The sequence below is a fragment of the Oncorhynchus masou genome, chromosome 32, assembly GCF_036934945.1.
Source record: "Oncorhynchus masou masou isolate Uvic2021 chromosome 32, UVic_Omas_1.1, whole genome shotgun sequence".
NCBI classification, from domain to species: Eukaryota; Metazoa; Chordata; class Actinopteri; order Salmoniformes; family Salmonidae; genus Oncorhynchus; species Oncorhynchus masou.
Window position 1 is genome coordinate 70,168,412 of NC_088243.1, and position 21,090 is coordinate 70,189,501.

The following is a 21,090-nucleotide window of genomic DNA, read 5'->3' on the forward strand; positions in this document are numbered from 1 at the left end:
TAGGGCCAGACCTACCGGGAAGTCATCAAATGAACTTTGTCGGACATTCGGTTTTCGTTTAATAAAATAAACAAATTTTAGCCCATTTTTGCGCAATGCCGGAATATCCCACAAGAGGGCATAAGCAATCATATTGCTATTGGACAAAACATCACGAATCACGACGTGCCATATCTCGGAAACCGAAAATATTTCGAAGCCGAAACTTGGTGAGCGTAGGTTTGGCATTATGGGAAGATGGCCCCGAACAAGATGGCGTCTAGGCCTCAACGGTTTTTGAGTTATGGCCATATTTCTGGGATTAAAGGTCCAAAATGAAAATAGAGAAAAGATTTTTTCACTTCACGTCAAAGTCAAGGAGCCTCCGGTGTCAATAAAAAAAATCGGCCATTTATCTATCGTCATTTACGAGAAATCGTACGGTGACCAGATCGTGATGTTCAGATATAGGTGTTTTTTTTTTTCAACGGTTACAGATCCAGTTGCAGGGTGTTCATACGAGTATTTTTAAAATGTGCTGCGGAGCTCTGCGACATTTCTGTGATTTTCTATGATTTTCTGAAATAACACACACTCACTAAACCCTCCGTAAATAACTCAGTTCTTAACGTAAAGACTTAAAACTCAGGATTCTGTAAAGGCATACCCCAATGAGGATATGAGTTTATTTATAGCTTCCTGTGCCAACCGGAAGTGCCATAATTGGTGTCTCAGGGGCTGTTTGGAAGGGTTAAAAAAATCAGATCTGTCCAAAACTTCATATGTGTGATTAGACAACCCCCATGAACTGTAAATCAGTCATTTTTCCCAACAGATGTCAAAGAAAAGCTCTCACACACACACACACAGCAAGGATGGAGTGACAAAGCGTGGTGTTTAAAGACACAGAGAGCAGGCAATGGCATAAACATAATCCCAAGGCAGGGCCGAGTCCAACGAGGTGCCCCGCTTGACCGTAGCTCACTCGGTCTGAGCGCAGCGACCATGAGAAAAATAGGCCCACAATGAAGCCTGCACCACAATGTCATTTGATTTTGGGTGACAGCGGCGGAACCGTTAGGTTTAGAAGGACAATTCAAACACAGGACTGTTCCTAAGGTCCTCCCGATCTGTGCAAGCCTAACCTTGACTGTGTGGCATTAACCTTTCACAGTTAAAAGAAGGTGTTTACAAAAAAACAGTGTGCATTGACTTCTCTCCCCATAGGAATACATTGCCTGCTCCCCTAAATACAACCTGGGGTCTTTATGGGTTATGAATGCTGTATGAACCTGTCTTCTATGACATTCCATCAGACCACTATGAGGTCTACCTGTGTCGATTCTAAGCTTCCTGGAGCAACCGGAAGTGGTTAAATTGACCAAAAAGGTATTTGGATGTACATCACCTCGAAAGGTGCCGAGGCCTCTGCATTATTCAACCCTGTGTAGATCAGTCAATTCTCAACTTAAAGACTTAAAACTCAGGATTCCCTAGGTTTCTATGTCAGTCAAGACATGTGTGTATTTATAGCTTCCTGTGCCAACCGGAAGTGCCATAATTGGTGACTCAGGGGCTGTTTGGAAGGGTTAAAAAAATCAGATCTGTCCAAAACTTCATATGTGTGATTAGACAACCCCCATGAACTGTAAATCAGTCATTTTTCCCAACAGATGTCAAAGAAAAGCTCTCACACACACACACAGCAAGGATGGAGTGACAAAGCGTGGTGTTTAAAGACACAGAGAGCAGGCAATGGCATAAACATAATCCCAAGGCCGTGCCGAGTCCAACGAGGTGCCCCTCTTGACCGTAGCTCGCTCGGTCTGAGCGCAGCGACCATGAGAAAAATAGGCCCACAATGATGCCTGCACCACAATGTCATTGGATTTTGGGTGACAGCGGCGGAACCGTTAGGTTTAGAAGGACAATTCAAACACAGGACTGTTCCTAAGGTCCTCCCGATCTGTGCAAGCCTAACCTTGACTGTGTGGCATTAACCTTTCACAGTTAAAAGAAGGTGTTTACAAAAAAACAGTGTGCATTGACTTCTCTCCCCATAGGAATACATTGCCTGCTCCCCTAAATACAACCTGGGGTCTTTATGGGTTATGAATGCTGTATGAACCTGTCTTCTATGACATTCCATCAGACCACTATGAGGTCTACCTGTGTCGATTCTAAGCTTCCTGGAGCAACCGGAAGTGGTTAGATTGACCCAAAAGGTATTTGGATGTACATCACCTCGAAAGGTGCCGAGGCCTCTGCATTATTCAACCCTGTGTAGATCAGTCAATTCTCAACTTAAAGACTTAAAACTCAGGATTCCCTAGGTTTCTATGTCAGTCAAGACATGTGTGTATTTATAGCTTCCTGTGCCAACCGGAAGTGCCATAATTGGTGTCTCAGGGGCTGTTTGGAAGGGTTAAAAAAATCAGATCTGTCCAAAACTTCATATGTGTGATTAGACAACCCCCATGAACTGTAAATCAGTCATTTTTCCCATAAAAATTCAAAGGAAAAATAAATCACACAGATACACAACTTGGATGGAGGGACGTATTGGGGTGTGTAGAGACTGACAGTGCCTCCAATAGTTAGCTTTGTTCGAGCTAAAAAAGAACCGTCAGACCTAGAGTTCCGAAACTTTAGAATCCTGTTCTAGACCTCAGGTAGATAGTGCGTGGTGAGTTACGGCGCTCTAGGAGGTTCTCGGACCGAGAAACAGCGTCGAACATTTGCAATGACTTCAATTCATTTTGACCATTACGAAAATGGCGACATTTAGAAATGTCCCAGAGACACAAGACTAGGTGCATTGTGACCGTCTCGGCCCATAGAGACAGAACCCAACATCTCGGTCCGATAGCTCATTCAAGGACCCCGTAGCAAGGCATTGAAAAAAGTGGATTTTCAGCACCAATTAGGCTTTTACTCGGACACCAAATGACCTATCGGGCCGAAACTCGGGATTCGGGGTCGCCTCACATAGGACTACACATAATGTCCGAACTGGCCCCGCAGCTAGAAAGTAACTATGTGTTTTATGGTTTTTTAATGTTTTGTACCGAAGGCCTTGTGAATTTTGGGCCAGCTCTGAAGTATGTTATACTTGGCTCCTAAATGAGTTGGGAAAAGTGGGTTTGGTGTCAGTTTGTATCAGTTTGGTGTCAGAATGATATCAAATTGACTGATGGACGGTGACTTGCAGGTGACTCTTGTCCATTAGCAATATGTTTAAGCGGTGAGGTACCATCACCAAAAGCGACATTCTGAAATCAACCCAAACGAGCGATGGAGAGGTACCAGTATCACTGCCCAGACATCCCTATGTCATCGGGCCAGTCAATTTGGCATTCCTGCATGATTTTTATGGCATGACAAATTGGTAATGGTGACTGCCCAGTTAACCATATGGCAAATGCACAGTGACTTTGAAAGAGTGAGAAAAATCACCAAATGGACATTCTGGAATCAACCCTAACGAGTGATGGAGAGGTACCAGAATCACTGCCAAGCCATCCCGACTTCATCGGGCCAGTCAATTTGGCATTCCTGCACAAATTTTCAGTGACTTTGCAAAAGTAAGGAACATTTGCAATATGTTTTAACAGTGAGGTACCATCACCAAAAGCGACATTCTGAAATCAACCCAAACGAGCGATGGAGAGGTACCAAAATCACTGCCCAGCCATCCCTATGTCATCGGGCCAGTCAATTTGGCATTCCTGCATGATTTTTATGGCATGACAAATTGGTGATGGTGTCTGCCCAGTTAACCATATGGCAAATGCACAGTGACTTTGCAAAAGTGAGAAAACATGACCAAATGGACATTCTGAAATCAACCCTAACAAGTGATGGAGAGGTACCAGAATCACTGCCAAGCCATCCCGAGTTCATCGGGCCAGTCAATTTGGCATTCCTGCACAAATTTTCAGTGACTTTGCAAAAGTAAGGAACATTTGCAATATGTTTTAACAGTGAGGTACCATCACCAAAAGCGACATTCTGAAATCAACCCAAACGAGCCATGGAGAGGTACCAGTATCACTGCCCAGCCATCCCGAGGTCATCGGGCCAGTCAATTTGGCATTCCTGCAAAAATTTTCAGTGACTTTGCAAAAGTAAGGAACATTTGCAATATGTTTTAACAGTGAGGTACCATCACCAAAAGCGACATTCTGAAATCAACCCAAACGAGCCATGGAGAGGTACCAGTATCACTGCCCAGACATCCCTATGTCATCGGGCCAGTCAATTTGGCATTCCTGCATGATTTTTATGGCATGACAAATTGGTGATGGTGACTGCCCAGTTAACCATATGGCAAATGCACAGTGACTTTGCAAAAGTGAGAAAACATGACCAAATGGACATTCTGAAATCAACACAAACAATGGCATCACCATAGTGTCCAGACTATGCCGAGTCCAACGAGGTGCCCCGCTTGACCGTAGCTCGCTCGGTCTGAGCGCGGCGACCATGAGAAAAATAGGCCCAATATGAAGCCTTCACCAGTACGTCATTTGATTTTGGGTGACAGCGGCGGAACCGTTAGGTTTAGAAAGACAATTCAACCACAGGACTGTTCCTAAGGTCCTCCTGATCTGTCCAAGCCTATCCTTGACCGTGTGACATTAACCCTTCACAGTCAAAAGAAGGTGTTTACATAAAAACAGTGTTCATTGACTTCTCTCCCCATAGGAATATATTGGCTGCTCCACTAAATACAACCTGGAGTCTATATGGGTTATGAATGTTGTATGAACCTGTCTTTGGTACCAGTCCATCAGACCACTATAAGGTCTACCTGTGTCGATTCTAAGCTTCCTGGACCAACCGGAAGTGGTTCAAATCGCCCTAAAAGTGTATACCCATACACTGCCTGCAATTTGATGGACATAGTGCATTGAACCCTGTGTAAATCAGTCAGTTTTCATGGTAAAGACTTAAAACTCAGGATTCTCTAATGGAATAGCCCAATGAGGATGTATGTTGAGTTACAGCTTCCTGTGCCAACCGGAAGTGCCATAATTGGTGTCTCATGGGCTGTTTGGAGGGGTTAAAAATATCAGATCTTTCCAAAACTTCATCTGTGTGATTAGACAACCCCCATGAACTGTAAATCAGTCATTTTTCCCAACAGATGTCAAAGAAAAGCTCTCACACACACACACAGCAAGGATGGAGTGACAAAGCGTGGTGTTTAAAGACACAGAGAGCAGGCAATGGCATAAACATAATCCCAAGGCCGTGCCGAGTCCAACGAGGTGCCCCTCTTGACCGTAGCTCGCTCGGTCTGAGCGCAGCGACCATGAGAAAAATAGGCCCACAATGATGCCTGCACCACAATGTCATTGGATTTTGGGTGACAGCGGCGGAACCGTTAGGTTTAGAAGGACAATTCAAACACAGGACTGTTCCTAAGGTCCTCCCGATCTGTGCAAGCCTAACCTTGACTGTGTGGCATTAACCTTTCACAGTTAAAAGAAGGTGTTTACAAAAAAACAGTGTGCATTGACTTCTCTCCCCATAGGAATACATTGCCTGCTCCCCTAAATACAACCTGGAGTCTATATGGGTTATGAATGCTGTATGAACCTGTCTTCTATGACATTCCATCAGACCACTATGAGGTCTACCTGTGTCGATTCTAAGCTTCCTGGAGCAACCGGAAGTGGTTAGATTGACCCAAAAGGTATTTGGATGTACATCACCTCGAAAGGTGCCGAGGCCTCTGCATTATTCAACCCTGTGTAGATCAGTCAATTCTCAACTTAAAGACTTAAAACTCAGGATTCCCTAGGTTTCTATGTCAGTCAAGACATGTGTGTATTTATAGCTTCCTGTGCCAACCGGAAGTGCCATAATTGGTGACTCAGGGGCTGTTTGGAAGGGTTAAAAAAATCATCAGATCTGTCCAAAACTTCATATGTGTGATTAGACAACCCCCATGAACTGTAAATCAGTCATTTTTCCCAACAGATGTCAAAGAAAAGCTCTCACACACACACACAGCAAGGATGGAGTGACAAAGCGTGGTGTTTAAAGACACAGAGAGCAGGCAATGGCATAAACATAATCCCAAGGCCGTGCCGAGTCCAACGAGGTGCCCCTCTTGACCGTAGCTCGCTCGGTCTGAGCGCAGCGACCATGAGAAAAATAGGCCCACAATGATGCCTGCACCACAATGTCATTGGATTTTGGGTGACAGCGGCGGAACCGTTAGGTTTAGAAGGACAATTCAAACACAGGACTGTTCCTAAGGTCCTCCCGATCTGTGCAAGCCTAACCTTGACTGTGTGGCATTAACCTTTCACAGTTAAAAGAAGGTGTTTACATAAAAACAGTGTGCATTGACTTCTCTCCCCATAGGAATACATTGCCTGCTCCCCTAAATACAACCTGGGGTCTTTATGGGTTATGAATGCTGTATGAACCTGTCTTCTATGACATTCCATCAGACCACTATGAGGTCTACCTGTGTCGATTCTAAGCTTCCTGGAGCAACCGGAAGTGGTTAAATTGACCCAAAAGGTATTTGGATGTACATCACCTCGAAAGGTGCCGAGGCCTCTGCATTATTCAACCCTGTGTAGATCAGTCAATTCTCAACTTAAAGACTTAAAACTCAGGATTCCCTAGGTTTCTATGTCAGTCAAGACATGTGTGTATTTATAGCTTCCTGTGCCAACCGGAAGTGCCATAATTGGTGTCTCAGGGGCTGTTTGGAAGGGTTAAAAAAATCAGATCTGTCCAAAACTTCATATGTGTGATTAGACAACCCCCATGAACTGTAAATCAGTCATTTTTCCCATAAAAATTCAAAGGAAAAATAAATCACACAGATACACAACTTGGATGGAGGGACGTATTGGGGTGTGTAGAGACTGACAGTGCCTCCAATAGTTAGCTTTGTTCGAGCTAAAAAAGAACCGTCAGACCTAGAGTTCCGAAACTTTAGAATCCTGTTCTAGACCTCAGGTAGATAGTGCGTGGTGAGTTACGGCGCTCTAGAATGTTCTCGGACCGAGAAACAGCGTCGAACATTTGCAATGACTTCAATTCATTTTGACCATTACGAAAATGGCGACATTTAGAAATGTCCCAGAGACACAAGACTAGGTGCATTGTGACCGTCTCGGCCCATAGAGACAGAACCCAACATCTCGGTCCGATAGCTCATTCAAGGACCCCGTAGCAAGGCATTGAAAAAAGTGGATTTTCAGCACCAATTAGGCTTTTACTCGGACACCAAATGACCTATCGGGCCGAAACTCGGGATTCGGGGTCGCCTCACATAGGACTACACATAATGTCCGAACTGGCCCCACAGCTAGAAAGTAACTATGTGTTTTATGGTTTTTTAATGTTTTGTACCGAAGGCCTTGTGAATTTTGGGCCAGCTCTGAAGTATGTTATACTTGGCTCCTAAATGAGTTGGGAAAAGTGGGTTTGGTGTCAGTTTGTATCAGTTTGGTGTCAGAATGATATCAAATTGACTGATGGACGGTGACTTGCAGGTGACTCTTGTCCATTAGCAATATGTTTAAGCGGTGAGGTACCATCACCAAAAGCGACATTCTGAAATCAACCCAAACGAGCGATGGAGAGGTACCAGTATCACTGCCCAGACATCCCTATGTCATCGGGCCAGTCAATTTGGCATTCCTGCATGATTTTTATGGCATGACAAATTGGTAATGGTGACTGCCCAGTTAACCATATGGCAAATGCACAGTGACTTTGAAAGAGTGAGAAAAATCACCAAATGGACATTCTGAAATCAACCCTAACGAGCGATGGAGAGGTACCAGAATCACTGCCAAGCCATCCCGACTTCATCGGGCCAGTCAATTTGGCATTCCTGCACAAATTTTCAGTGACTTTGCAAAAGTAAGGAACATTTGCAATATGTTTTAACAGTGAGGTACCATCACCAAAAGCGACATTCTGAAATCAACCCAAACGAGCCATGGAGAGGTACCAGAATAACTGCCCAGCCATCCCGAGGTCATCGGGCCAGTCAATTTGGCATTCCTGCAAAAATTTTCAGTGACTTTGCAAAAGTAAGGAACATTTGCAATATGTTTTAACAGTGAGGTACCATCACCAAAAGCGACATTCTGAAATCAACCCAAACGAGCGATGGAGAGGTACCAAAATCACTGCCCAGCCATCCTGAGGTCATCGGGCCAGTCAATTTGGCATTCCTGCAAGAATTTTTAGTGACTTTGCAAAAGTAAGGAACATTTGCAATATGTTTAAGCGGTGAGGTACCATCACCAAAAGCGACATTCTGAAATCAGCCCAAACGAGCGATGGAGAGGTACCAGTATCACTGCCCAGACATCCCTATGTCATCGGGCCAGTCAATTTGGCATTCCTGCATGATTTTTATGGCATGACAAATTGGTGATGGTGACTGCCCAGTTAACCATATGGCAAATGCACAGTGACTTTGCAAAAGTGAGAAAACATGACCAAATGGACATTCTGAAATCAACCCTAACGAGTGATGGAGAGGTACCAGAATCACTGCCAAGCCATCCCGAGTTCATCGGGCCAGTCAATTTGGCATTCCTGCACAAATTTTCAGTGACTTTGCAAAAGTAAGGAACATTTGCAATATGTTTTAACAGTGAGGTACCATCACCAAAAGCGACATTCTGAAATCAACCCAAACGAGCCATGGAGAGGTACCAGTATCACTGCCCAGCCATCCCGAGGTCATCGGGCCAGTCAATTTGGCATTCCTGCAAAAATTTTCAGTGACTTTGCAAAAGTAAGGAACATTTGCAATATGTTTTAACAGTGAGGTACCATCACCAAAAGCGACATTCTGAAATCAACCCAAACGAGCGATGGAGAGGTACCAGAATAACTGCCCAGCCATCCCTATGTCATCGGGCCAGTCAATTTGGCATTCCTGCATGATTTTTATGGCATGACAAATTGGTGATGGTGACTGCCCAGTTAACCATATGGCAAATGCACAGTGACTTTGCAAAAGTGAGAAAACATGACCAAATGGACATTCTGAAATCAACACAAACAATGGCATGACCATAGTGTCCAGACTGTGCCGAGTCCAACGAGGTGCCCCGCTTGACCGTAGCTCGCTCGGTCTGAGCGCGGCGACCATGAGAAAAATAGGCCCAATATGAAGCCTTCACCAGTACGTCATTTGATTTTGGGTGACAGCGGCGGAACCGTTAGGTTTAGAAAGACAATTCAACCACAGGACTGTTCCTAAGGTCCTCCTGATCTGTCCAAGCCTATCCTTGACCGTGTGACATTAACCCTTCACAGTCAAAAGAAGGTGTTTACATAAAAACAGTGTTCATTGACTTCTCTCCCCATAGGAATATATTGGCTGCTCCACTAAATACAACCTGGAGTCTATATGGGTTATGAATGTTGTATGAACCTGTCTTTGGTACCAGTCCATCAGACCACTATAAGGTCTACCTGTGTCGATTCTAAGCTTCCTGGACCAACCGGAAGTGGTCCAAATCGCCCTAAAAGTGTATACCCATACACTGCCTGCAATTTGATGGACATAGTGCATTGAACCCTGTGTAAATCAGTCAGTTTTCATGGTAAAGACTTAAAACTCAGGATTCTCTAATGGAATAGCCCAATGAGGATGTATGTTGAGTTACAGCTTCCTGTGCCAACCGGAAGTGCCATAATTGGTCTCTCATGGGCTGTTTGGAGGGGTTAAAAATATCAGATCTTTCCAAAACTTCATATATATGATTAGGCAACCCCCATGAACTGTAAATCAGTCATTTTTCCCATAAAAATTCAAAGGAAAACTAAATCACACAGATACACAACATGGATGGAGGGACGTATCATTGGGGTGCGTAGAGACTGACAGTGCCTCCAATAGTTAGCTTTGAATGATATCAAATTGACTGATGGACAGTGACTTGCAGGTGACTCTTGTCCATTAGCAATATGTTTAAGCGGTGAGGTACCATCACCAAAAGCGACATTCTGAAATCAACCCAAACGAGCGATGGAGAGGTACCAGTATCACTGCCCAGCCATCCCGAGGTCATCGGGCCAGTCAATTTGGCATTCCTGCATGATTTTTATAGCATGACAAATTGGTAATGGTGACTGCCCAGTTAACCATATGGCAAATGCACAGTGACTTTGAAAAGTGAGAAAAATCACCAAATGGACATTCTGGAATCAACCCTAACGAGCGATGGAGAGGTACCAGAATCACTGCCAAGCCATCCCGAGTTCATCGGGCCAGTCAATTTGGCATTCCTGCACAAATTTTCAGTGACTTTGCAAAAGTAAGGAACATTTGCAATATGTTTTAACAGTGAGGTACCATCACCAAAAGCGACATTCTGAAATCAACCCAAACGAGCGATGGAGAGGTACCAGAATCACTGCCCAGCCATCCCGAGTCATCGGGCCAGTCAATTTGGCATTCCTGCATGATTTTTATGGCATGACAAATTGGTGATGGTGAATGCCCAGTTAACCATATGGCAAATGCACAGTGACTTTGCAAAAAGTGAGTTTTAAAAAATCACCAAATGGACATTCTGGAATCAACCCTAACGAGCGATGGAGAGGTACCAGAATCACTGCCCAGCCATCCCGAGGTCATCGGGCCAGTCAATTTGGCATTCCTGCACAAATTTTCAGTGACTTTGCAAAAGTAAGTAACATTTGCAATATGTTTTAACAGTGAGGTACCATCACCAAAAGCGACATTCTGAAATCAACCCAAACGAGCGATGGAGAGGTACCAGTATCACTGCCCAGCCATCCCGAGGTCATCGGGCCAGTCAATTTGGCATTCCTGCATGATTTTTATGGCATGACAAATTGGTGATGGTGACTGCCCAGTTAACCATATGGCAAATGCACAGTGACTTTGAAAGAGTGAGAAAAATCACCAAATGGACATTCTGAAATCAACCCAAACGAGCCATGGAGAGGTACCAGTATCACTGCCCAGCCATCCCGAGGTCATCGGGCCAGTCAATTTGGCATTCCTGCAAGAATTTTTAGTGACTTTGCAAAAGTAAGGAACATTTGCAATATGTTTTAACAGTGAGGTACCATCACCAAAAGCGACATTCTGAAATCAACCCAAACGAGCGATGGAGAGGTACCAGAATCACTGCCCAGCCATCCCTATGTCATCGGGCCAGTCAATTTGGCATTCCTACATGATTTTTATGGCATGACAAATTGGTGATGGTGACTGCCCAGTTAACCATATGGCAAATGCACAGTGACTTTGCAAAAGTGAGAAAACATGACCAAATGGACATTCTGAAATCAACACAAACAATGGCATGACCATAGTGTCCAGACTGTGCCGAGTCCAACGAGGTGCCCCGCTTGACCGTAGCTCGCTCGGTCTGAGCGCGGCGACCATGAGAAAAATAGGCCCAATATGAAGCCTTCACCAGTACGTCATTTGATTTTGGGTGACAGCGGCGGAACCGTTAGGTTTAGAAAGACAATTCAACCACAGGACTGTTCCTAAGGTCCTCCTGATCTGTCCAAGCCTATCCTTGACCGTGTGACATTAACCCTTCACAGTCAAAAGAAGGTGTTTACATAAAAACAGTGTTCATTGACTTCTCTCCCCATAGGAATATATTGGCTGCTCCACTAAATACAACCTGGAGTCTATATGGGTTATGAATGTTGTATGAACCTGTCTTTGGTACCAGTCCATCAGACCACTATAAGGTCTACCTGTGTCGATTCTAAGCTTCCTGGACCAACCGGAAGTGGTTCAAATCGCCCTAAAAGTGTATACCCATACACTGCCTGCAATTTGATGGACATAGTGCATTGAACCCTGTGTAAATCAGTCAGTTTTCATGGTAAAGACTTAAAACTCAGGATTCTCTAATGGAATAGCCCAATGAGGATGTATGTTGAGTTACAGCTTCCTGTGCCAACCGGAAGTGCCATAATTGGTGTCTCATGGGCTGTTTGGAGGGGTTAAAAAAATCAGATCTTTCCAAAACTTCATATATATGATTAGGCAACCCCCATGAACTGTAAATCAGTCATTTTTCCCATAAAAATTCAAAGGAAAACTAAATCACACAGATACACAACATGGATGGAGGGACGTATCATTGGGGTGCGTAGAGACTGACAGTGCCTCCAATAGTTAGCTTTGAATGATATCAAATTGACTGATGGACAGTGACTTGCAGGTGACTCTTGTCCATTAGCAATATGTTTAAGCGGTGAGGTACCATCACCAAAAGCGACATTCTGAAATCAACCCAAAAGAGCCATGGAGAGGTACCAGTATCACTGCCCAGACATCCCGAGGTCATCGGGCCAGTCAATTTGGCATTCCTGCGTGATTTTTACAGCATGACAAATTGGTAATGGTGACTGCCCAGTTACACCATATGGCAAATGCACAGTGACTTTGAAAGAGTGAGAAAAATCACCAAATGGACATTCTGGAATCGACCCTAACGAGTGATGGAGAGGTACCAGAATCACTGCCAAGCCATCCCGAGTTCATCGGGCCAGTCAATTTGGCATTCCTGCACAAATTTTCAGTGACTTTGCAAAAGTAAGGAACATTTGCAATATGTTTTAACAGTGAGGTACCATCACCAAAAGCGACATTCTGAAATCAACCCAAACGAGCCATGGAGAGGTACCAGTATCACTGCCCAGCCATCCCGAGGTCATCGGGCCAGTCAATTTGGCATTCCTGCAAAAATTTTCAGTGACTTTGCAAAAGTAAGGAACATTTGCAATATGTTTTAACAGTGAGGTACCATCACCAAAAGCGACATTCTGAAATCAACCCAAACGAGCCATGGAGAGGTACCAGTATCACTGCCCAGCCATCCCGAGGTCATCGGGCCAGTCAATTTGGCATTCCTGCATGATTTTTATAGCATGACAAATTGGTGATGGTGACTGCCCAGTTAACCATATGGCAAATGCACAGTGACTTTGAAAGAGTGAGAAAAATCACCAAATGGACATTCTGGAATCAACCCTAACGAGCGATGGAGAGGTACCAGAATCACTGCCAAGCCATCCCGACTTCATCGGGCCAGTCAATTTGGCATTCCTGCACAAATTTTCAGTGACTTTGCAAAAGTAAGGAACATTTGCAATATGTTTTAACAGTGAGGTACCATCACCAAAAGCGACATTCTGAAATCAACCCAAACGAGCCATGGAGAGGTACCAGTATCACTGCCCAGCCATCCCGAGGTCATCGGGCCAGTCAATTTGGCATTCCTGCAAAAATTTTCAGTGACTTTGCAAAAGTAAGGAACATTTGCAATATGTTTTAACAGTGAGGTACCATCACCAAAAGCGACATTCTGAAATCAACCCAAACGAGCCATGGAGAGGTACCAGTATCACTGCCCAGCCATCCCGAGGTCATCGGGCCAGTCAATTTGGCATTCCTGCATGATTTTTATAGCATGACAAATTGGTGATGGTGACTTTGCCCAGTTAACCATATGGCAAATGCACAGTGACTTTGAAAGAGTGAGAAAAATCACCAAATGGACATTCTGGAATCAACCCTAACGAGCGATGGAGAGGTACCAGAATCACTGCCAAGCCATCCCGACTTCATCGGGCCAGTCAATTTGGCATTCCTGCAAAAATTTTCAGTGACTTTGCAAAAGTAAGGAACATTTGCAATATGTTTTAACAGTGAGGTACCATCACCAAAAGCGACATTCTGAAATCAACCCAAACGAGCGATGGAGAGGTACCAGTATCACTGCCCAGCCATCCTGAGGTCATCGGGCCAGTCAATTTGGCATTCCTGCATGATTTTTATGGCATGACAAATTGGTGATGGTGACTGCCCAGTTAACCATATGGCAAATGCACAGTGACTTTGCAAAAGTGAGAAAACATGACCAAATGGACATTCTGAAATCAACACAAACAATGGCATCACCATAGTGTCCAGACTGTGCCGAGTCCAACGAGGTGCCCCGCTTGACCGTAGCTCGCTCGGTCTGAGCGCGGCGACCATGAGAAAAATAGGCCCAATATGAAGCCTTCACCAGTACGTCATTTGATTTTGGGTGACAGCGGCGGAACCGTTAGGTTTAGAAAGACAATTCAACCACAGGACTGTTCCTAAGGTCCTCCTGATCTGTCCAAGCCTATCCTTGACCGTGTGACATTAACCCTTCACAGTCAAAAGAAGGTGTTTACATAAAAACAGTGTTCATTGACTTCTCTCCCCATAGGAATATATTGGCTGCTCCACTAAATACAACCTGGAGTCTATATGGGTTATGAATGTTGTATGAACCTGTCTTTGGTACCAGTCCATCAGACCACTATAAGGTCTACCTGTGTCGATTCTAAGCTTCCTGGACCAACCGGAAGTGGTTCAAATCGCCCTAAAAGTGTATACCCATACACTGCCTGCAATTTGATGGACATAGTGCATTGAACCCTGTGTAAATCAGTCAGTTTTCATGGTAAAGACTTAAAACTCAGGATTCTCTAATGGAATACCCCAATGAGGATGTATGTTGAGTTACAGCTTCCTGTGCCAACCGGAAGTGCCATAATTGGTGTCTCATGGGCTGTTTGGAGGGGTTAAAAAAATCAGATCTTTCCAAAACTTCATATATATGATTAGGCAACCCCCATGAACTGTAAATCAGTCATTTTTCCCATAAAAATTCAAAGGAAAACTAAATCACACAGATACACAACATGGATGGAGGGACGTATCATTGGGGTGCGTAGAGACTGACAGTGCCTCCAATAGTTAGCTTTGAATGATATCAAATTGACTGATGGACAGTGACTTGCAGGTGACTCTTGTCCATTAGCAATATGTTTAAGCGGTGAGGTACCATCACCAAAAGCGACATTCTGAAATCAACCCAAAAGAGCCATGGAGAGGTACCAGTATCACTGCCCAGACATCCCGAGGTCATCGGGCCAGTCAATTTGGCATTCCTGCGTGATTTTTACAGCATGACAAATTGGTAATGGTGACTGCCCAGTTAACCATATGGCAAATGCACAGTGACTTTGAAAGAGTGAGAAAAATCACCAAATGGACATTCTGGAATCGACCCTAACGAGTGATGGAGAGGTACCAGAATCACTGCCAAGCCATCCCGAGTTCATCGGGCCAGTCAATTTGGCATTCCTGCACAAATTTTCAGTGACTTTGCAAAAGTAAGGAACATTTGCAATATGTTTTAACAGTGAGGTACCATCACCAAAAGCGACATTCTGAAATCAACCCAAACGAGCCATGGAGAGGTACCAGTATCACTGCCCAGCCATCCCGAGGTCATCGGGCCAGTCAATTTGGCATTCCTGCAAAAATTTTCAGTGACTTTGCAAAAGTAAGGAACATTTGCAATATGTTTTAACAGTGAGGTACCATCACCAAAAGCGACATTCTGAAATCAACCCAAACGAGCCATGGAGAGGTACCAGTATCACTGCCCAGCCATCCCGAGGTCATCGGGCCAGTCAATTTGGCATTCCTGCATGATTTTTATAGCATGACAAATTGGTGATGGTGACTGCCCAGTTAACCATATGGCAAATGCACAGTGACTTTGAAAGAGTGAGAAAAATCACCAAATGGACATTCTGGAATCAACCCTAACGAGCGATGGAGAGGTACCAGAATCACTGCCAAGCCATCCCGACTTCATCGGGCCAGTCAATTTGGCATTCCTGCACAAATTTTCAGTGACTTTGCAAAAGTAAGGAACATTTGCAATATGTTTTAACAGTGAGGTACCATCACCAAAAGCGACATTCTGAAATCAACCCAAACGAGCCATGGAGAGGTACCAGTATCACTGCCCAGCCATCCCGAGGTCATCGGGCCAGTCAATTTGGCATTCCTGCAAAAATTTTCAGTGACTTTGCAAAAGTAAGGAACATTTGCAATATGTTTTAACAGTGAGGTACCATCACCAAAAGCGACATTCTGAAATCAACCCAAACGAGCCATGGAGAGGTACCAGTATCACTGCCCAGCCATCCCGAGGTCATCGGGCCAGTCAATTTGGCATTCCTGCATGATTTTTATAGCATGACAAATTGGTGATGGTGACTGCCCAGTTAACCATATGGCAAATGCACAGTGACTTTGAAAGAGTGAGAAAAATCACCAAATGGACATTCTGGAATCAACCCAAACGAGCGATGGAGAGGTACCAGAATCACTGCCAAGCCATCCCGACTTCATCGGGCCAGTCAATTTGGCATTCCTGCAAAAATTTTCAGTGACTTTGCAAAAGTAAGGAACATTTGCAATATGTTTTAACAGTGAGGTACCATCACCAAAAGCGACATTCTGAAATCAACCCAAACGAGCGATGGAGAGGTACCAGTATCACTGCCCAGCCATCCTGAGGTCATCGGGCCAGTCAATTTGGCATTCCTGCATGATTTTTATGGCATGACAAATTGGTGATGGTGACTGCCCAGTTAACCATATGGCAAATGCACAGTGACTTTGCAAAAGTGAGAAAACATGACCAAATGGACATTCTGAAATCAACACAAACAATGGCATCACCATAGAGTCCAGACTGTGCCGAGTCCAACGAGGCGCCCCGCTTGACCGTAGCTCGCTCGGTCTGAGCGCGGCGACCATGAGAAAAATAGGCCCAATATGAAGCCTTCACCAGTACGTCATTTGATTTTGGGTGACAGCGGCGGAACCGTTAGGTTTAGAAAGACAATTCAACCACAGGACTGTTCCTAAGGTCCTCCTGATCTGTCCAAGCCTATCCTTGACCGTGTGACATTAACCCTTCACAGTCAAAAGAAGGTGTTTACATAAAAACAGTGTTCATTGACTTCTCTCCCCATAGGAATATATTGGCTGCTCCACTAAATACAACCTGGAGTCTATATGGTATGAATGTTGTATGAACCTGTCTTTGGTACCAGTCCATCAGACCACTATAAGGTCTACCTGTGTCGATTCTAAGCTTCCTGGACCAACCGGAAGTGGTTCAAATCGCCCTAAAAGTGTATACCCATACACTGCCTGCAATTTGATGGACATAGTGCATTGAACCCTGTGTAAATCAGTCAGTTTTCATGGTAAAGACTTAAAACTCAGGATTCTCTAATGGAATACCCCAATGAGGATGTATGTTGAGTTACAGCTTCCTGTGCCAACCGGAAGTGCCATAATTGGTGTCTCAGGGGCTGTTTGGAGGGGTTAAAAAAATCAGATCTTTCCAAAACTTCATATATATGATTAGGCAACCCCCATGAACTGTAAATCAGTCATTTTTCCCATAAAAATTCAAAGGAAAACTAAATCACACAGATACACAACATGGATGGAGGGACGTATCATTGGGGTGCGTAGAGACTGACAGTGCCTCCAATAGTTAGCTTTGAATGATATCAAATTGACTGATGGACGGTGACTTGCAGGTGACTCTTGTCCATTAGCAATATGTTTAAGCGGTGAGGTACCATCACCAAAAGCGACATTCTGAAATCAAGCCAAACGAGCGATGGAGAGGTTCCAGAATCACTGCCCAGCCATCCCGAGTTCATCGGGCCAGTCAATTTGGCATTCCTGCATGATTTTTATGGCATGACAAATTGGTGATGGTGACTGCCCAGTTAACCATATGGCAAATGCACAGTGACTTTGCAAAAGTGAGAAAACATAAACAAATGGACATGATGAAATCAACACCACGAGTGATTGAAAGGAACAACAATCACTGCCCGGCCATCCCGAGTTCATCAGGCCAGTCAATTTTGCATTTCTGAAGGATTTTTGAGCATGTCAAATTTCTTATGACATTTGGTCCCCACAAAACATATGCCTTATGCACAAGCAAAAAAAAAAAAAAACATTATGATAATAAAATATGACTAAAGTATGTTGATACAGTTCTTATACTTGTGTAACTGACACAAAATTCGAAAATTTTTCGAAAAACGGTCCAGAAAGCACTTTTTTAGGGGTGTGTGAAGTTTTTTATGAAATTTTATAATTTTTGACTTTTGACTTCTGACTTCCTATGAAATCATATTGCAAATGGACAAAACATATGCAATATGCACAAGTAAAAAAATTAAAAAAATTATGATAATAAAATTGGACAAAAGTATTTTCATACAGTTCTTATACATGTGTAATTGTCAAAAAAAGCGAAAGAATTTCGAAAAACGGTCCAGAAAGCACTTTTTTAAGGGGTGATACGTTTTTTTCAAAAAATTCGTTTTTTCAAAATTTGGCTTTTGGATGTTGACTTGGAGTCCAATACCAATATGAAAAACCATGGTGGAGTGCAATCGCCACCTGTTGGATTTTTGAAGTGTTACAACTGGCAATACCCATATGGCAATAGAAGTAAACTTTGCATGAATCAACGCCGCTTTGGGTGGTATTGGCCAATGTGTGCATGGTTTGTCCTATGCCAATAACTTGCCATTCATTTTTGTCCACTACGGGGGTGAAATCCCTTACTTCTGTTAAGACGTGCTTTAAGTGGTCCGTTTCCGCCCAGGGAGCTTTTGATCTTCTTAAGAATCGTTTTACATCCGCACCTATTCTTGTTACACCTGACATCTCTAGTCAGTTTGTTGTTGAGGTTGACGCGTCAGAGGTGGGCGTGGGAGCCATTCTTTCTCAGCACTCTCACTCTGACGGCAAGGTCCATCCTTGCGCGTTTTTCTCTCATCGCTTATCGCCGTCAGAACGTAACTATGATGTTGGTAATCGCGAACTGCTCGCCATCCGCTTAGCCCTAGGCGAATGGCGACAGTGGTTGGAGGGGCGACCGTTCCTTTTGTCGTTTGGACTGACCATAGGAACCTTGAGTACATCCGTTCAGCCAAACGACTTAATGCGCGTCAGGCTCGTTGGGCTCTGTTTTTCGCTCGTTTCGAGTTTGTTATTTCTTATCGTCCGGGCTCAAAAAACACCAAGCCTGATGCTTTATCTCGTCTCTTCAGTTCTTCTGAGGTCTCCACCGACCCCGAGGGGATTCTCCCTGACGGGCGTGTTGTCGGGTTGACTGTCTGGGGAATTGAGAGGCAGGTAAAGCAAGCACTCGCTCACACTCCGTCGCCGCGAGCTTGTCCTAGGAACCTTCTGTTCGTTCCCGTTCCTACTCGTCCGGCCATTCTTCAGTGGGCCCACTCTGCCAAGTTAGCCGGCCACCCCGGCGTTCGGGTACGCTCGCTTCCATTCGCCAGCGTTTCTGGTGGCCCACTCGGGAACGTGACGCGCGTCGATTTGTCGCCGCTTGTTCGGTCTGCGCGCAGACTAAATCTGGGAACTCTCCTCCTGCCGGCCGTCTCAGACCGCTTCCCATTCCCTCTCGACCGTGGTCTCACATCGCTTTAGATTTTATCACCGGACTGCCTTCATCAGCGGGGAAGACAGTTATTCTTACGGTTGTCGATAGATTCTCTAAGGCGGCTCATTTCATTCCTCTCGCTAAGCTCCCTTCTGCTAAGGAGACGGCTCAGATCATTATCGAGAATGTTTTCCGAATTCATGGCCTTCCGTCTGACGTCGTTTCCGACAGAGGCCCGCAGTTCACGTCTCAATTTTGGAGGGAGTTTTGCCGTTTGATTGGGGCTTCCGTCAGTCTCTCGTCCGGCTTTCATCCCCAGTCTAACGGTCAAGCCGAACGGGCCAATCAGACTGTTTGGTCGCATTTTACGCAGTCTTTCTTTTCGTAACCCTGCGTCTTGGTCAGAACAGCTCCCCTGGGCAGAGTACGCCCACAACTCGCTTCCCTCGTCTGCTACCGGTCTATCTCCTTTTCAGAGTAGCCTCGGGTACCAGCCTCCGCTGTTCTCATCTCAGCTCGCCGAGTCCTGCGTCCCCTCCGCTCAGGCTTTTGTCCAGCGTTGCGAGCGCACCTGGAAGGGGGTCAGGTCGGCACTTTGCCGTAATAGGGCGCAGACTGTGAGGGCCGCTAATAAGCGTAGGACCAAGAGTCCTAGATATTGTTGCGGTCAGAGAGTATGGCTCTCCACTCAGAACCTTCCCCTTAAGACAGCTTCTCGCAAGTTGGCCCCGCGGTTCATTGGTCCGTTCCGTATTTCTCAGGTCATTAATCCTGTCGCAGTGCGACTTCTTCTCCCGCGCTATCTTCGTCGCGTTCACCCGGTCTTCCATGTCTCCTGTGTTAAGCCCGTTCTTCGCGCCCCCGCTCGTCCCTCCCCCCCCATCCTTGTCGAGGGCGCACCCATCTACAGGGTTCGTAAGATTTTGGACATGCGCCCTCGGGGCCGTGGTCATCAGTACCTAGTGGATTGGGAGGGGTACGGTCCTGAGGAGAGGAGTTGGGTTCCCTCTCGGGACGTGCTGGACCGTTCGCTGATCGATGATTTCCTCCGTTGCCGCCAGGTTTCCTCCTCGAGTGCGCCAGGAGGCGCTCGGTGAGTGGGGGGTACTGTCATGTCTTGTTATGTCTGTTCCTGTCCTTTCTCTTCACTCTGTCTCTCTCTACTGGTCTTTTTAGGTTACCTTCTCTGTCTCTCATTCTTCAGCTGTTCTACATCTCCCCTAACTAGCTCATTCACTCCTTCCCACCTGTTCTCTCTTCCCCTCTGATTAGGTCTCTATTTCTCTCTCTGTTCCTGCTACTTTCAGTGTCTGATTCTTGTTTGTGTTTTTGATGCCAGAAGCAAGCTGTCGTCCCGTTTGCTTCCACCTTGTCCTATCCTGTCGGAGTCTGCCTGGCAGGTGCATCCTGCATTATACTAACGTTCTTTTTGTTCCATTGACTACGTTGGAAGAGGATTTATGCCATTCCTGTTTTTCATTAAAGAACTCTGTTTTCTGTTAAAACCGCTTTTGGGTCTTCACTCAAGTACATAACACAACTACCAGATTTATCCTACTTCGTTACTACGGCACTCAGGAAAACTATCAGATTCATCGTCCTTCATTACTATGGGAGTTGGGACAACTACCAGATTCAACCTCCTTCATTACTACGGGAGTCAGGACCACTACCAGATGTATCCTCCTTCATTACTATGGGAATCAGGACAACTACCCGAGTCATTCTCCTCCATTTCTATGAGAGTCAGGACAACTACCAGAAGCATCCT